This window comes from Glycine soja, chromosome 5 (assembly GCF_004193775.1).
Source record: "Glycine soja cultivar W05 chromosome 5, ASM419377v2, whole genome shotgun sequence".
NCBI lineage: Eukaryota > Viridiplantae > Streptophyta > Magnoliopsida > Fabales > Fabaceae > Glycine > Glycine soja.
The window spans coordinates 35,380,163-35,382,914 of record NC_041006.1 but is presented as its reverse complement, the minus strand read 5'-3'; the positions used below and the strand labels follow the sequence as shown (position 1 = coordinate 35,382,914).

At 35.9% G+C, this 2,752-nt stretch overlaps 1 pseudogene; it reads left to right on the top strand.

The window, feature by feature from the left end:
• The first annotated feature begins 239 nt into the window (after window positions 1–239).
• LOC114411608 lies at window positions 240–848 on the top strand (annotated as a pseudogene).
• Window positions 849–2,752: the final 1,904 nt, after the last annotated feature.

Below are 2,752 nucleotides of genomic sequence, written 5' to 3'. Positions count from 1 at the left end.
AGTTTAATATGGTTCTCAATGTCTAATCTCTTCTTTAGGTATCATTATTAAAAATATATGTAGTTGTACTGATTCTATTTTCTAGCCGAACTTGTAACTTGATGTAATTTGGTTGAACGACATAAGAAAATGAAATTTAATAAGCCATATATGCATGCAATTACAGATCTAAGATGGAAGTATATATATATTTGTTAATTTGGTTGAAGCAGGTAGATAGGAGAGATCGATCAGTTACTATGCACGTTGAAAGCGAGAGGAAATATGAACAAGAGAGGTGAAAGGGTGGAGAAAAGCTTTAAAAAGTGTAGGGAATTGGCTGACACATAAGGATAAGGATGAATGGTTGAAGGACACGAGGGGAATGCTGAGTTTGGTGTCTACGGTGATCGCAACAATGACCTTTCAAAGTGCTTTAAATCCACTAGGTGAAGTTAGACCCGGAAACGAGAGTGGAGTTGTTCAATGTCCAGTAAACAAAGCAGATAATAATCCATGTCCCGGAGAATCTATCCTAGCTGTTGTTTACCCTGATGAATATGAACCTCATTTGGAACACAACATGTTTCATTTCATCTTTAGCAGTGTGTCTCTTGCTTGTAGGTGGGTTCCCTCTCAAACACAGATTCTTCACTTGGGTTTTGTCAATAGGGATGTGCATCACCATCTCCAGCCTCACTCTTACCTACATGTATGGTGCGGGAATGGTCACCCCGGATACCCTTTGGAAATCAACCGCATCATCCATTTTTGATAAAGTTATTTATATTTGGATTTCACTGCTAGGACTCGTCGCATTTGTCCTTTGCCTACGCCTAATTCTTTGGATTGTCTTTGCCTACAGGTAAACCGTAAAATCCAATATCCCATGCCATACTTTTAGTACTCAAGAGGTGTGATTTCAATAGGAAACGAGAATGTAACTCATGCTATTCTCTCTATTCCATGCTTGATGAGGCTGAGTGGGAGTAGAGAGAGGTTCAACTAGTCAGCTGCATAACGAAAAATGAAGAAGAGAAGGTGTCCTTGGAAAAAGAAATAAAAATATTGCTTTATTTGGTTAAAGAAACTGAGCAAGAAGCTAATGCCAAAAGGGAGGAAAAAGCTCAGTTGAAGGAAAAACTGAAGGAAGTTGAGGCTGAGGCAATCCAATTGCAGGAAGCTCTTAAGGATACAACTGCTGGCAACATGAAATTGAAGGATAACTTATAGGATAAAGAAAATTAGTTGCAGTGTATGTTTCAAGAAAATGATGAACTCCGAACCAGTAATAGTGGCATCTGTCTAAGGCTTAACTTTTTTGTCCTGCTTACATCCATATTTTAAAGGATGGAATGCAACATGTAGGGAAGCTAATATGTAGCAATTGGGGAGGTACAATGGATTCTGAACCTAAACGATGGAGACTATTAGGTTTGCATTTGGGCTGGTGCTTTTCGTCACCGCCTTCTCTTCTTGGTATTTTAGCTCTTAGTTGCTAAGTTCTCAAGTTGTGGAACCTTGATTAGCTTTACATTTGTTGCAGCTGATGCGCTCTATGATATAGGCACTGGCTTGGAAGTGCTTTCTCCACGGTGCCCACATCTTTTTCTTGAAATGGCAGGCTTAGGAAATTTTGCAAAGGTTTATATGTTTTTGATTTTTTTTTAATAATTACACATTTTGATATATGTGTGCAATATAAAGTTGATTCAATTCTCATAGTTCATTCAACCATCTGTTTGTCATCTTTCTTAGCATCCTATATATATAGTACATTTCCAGTAAAAGTAACATCTATTTTAGACTATTAACTTCTCTTTCTGTTATTATGGAGTTATCAGGGGATGTCAGTTGTTGCAGCAAGAGCAACAAGGTTGCCTATATATTCTTCATTTGCCAAAGAAGGAAATCTAAGTGACCTATTAGCTAAAGGAGAGGCATTTTCAACTCTCTTTAATGTTATTGGAATTGGAGTTGGGATTCAATTAGCATCTACCATCTGTGCATCAATGCAGGGAAAGGTAAAGTGTTTTTATTTGTTTGTTCCTGGGTTGTAGTGTTCAATTAAATTTTCAGGTTAGGCCCCCTAATGAAAGTCATGCAAACAATGTAAGTTACACACTATAAGTGGTTAGGCCCCCTAATGGAACTCATGCAAACAATGTAAGTTACACACTCTAAAAAACAATTTGAAAATTAAGAAACATTTTTTCAGGAACAATTTTGCCAAAGCTTTAAAATCACTGTATAGGTAGCAATAAATCAAGGATCAAATATATAATTTTTAATAACTCAGACTGTCTAATAATTTCCTTAATTTTAGTCTATCTATCTTAAACAAAAAATAAAACAAAAAAGGGAGTAGTGCAATTTGTTAAACATCTCTGTACTCATCCAAAAAAGTGATACCTCTATTGATCCCGTTTTATGCATGTGGAGCTAATAGTGTTTCTATTCAGCCCCCGAGAAGTATGAATCAAACAGTAGAAAGGACAATTAGGATGAGACAATGTTATCGGATTATTAGCTACGGATTCAACCAAATCGTGATTAAGTTTTTCACTAATACAACAAATTAAGGCCACTTTTATTGCGCATGCATGACTTTACACATTACCCTGCTGTTTATGTAACACGTGCTGTTTATATCTAGATCCATGTGCTGTTTATGTAACACGTGATAATTAAAGTTTATTACAGTTGTAGTTTTTTTATAATCATGCCATAGTTAATTTATTAAAATAAGTACACTTATTGAAAGATATTGTAA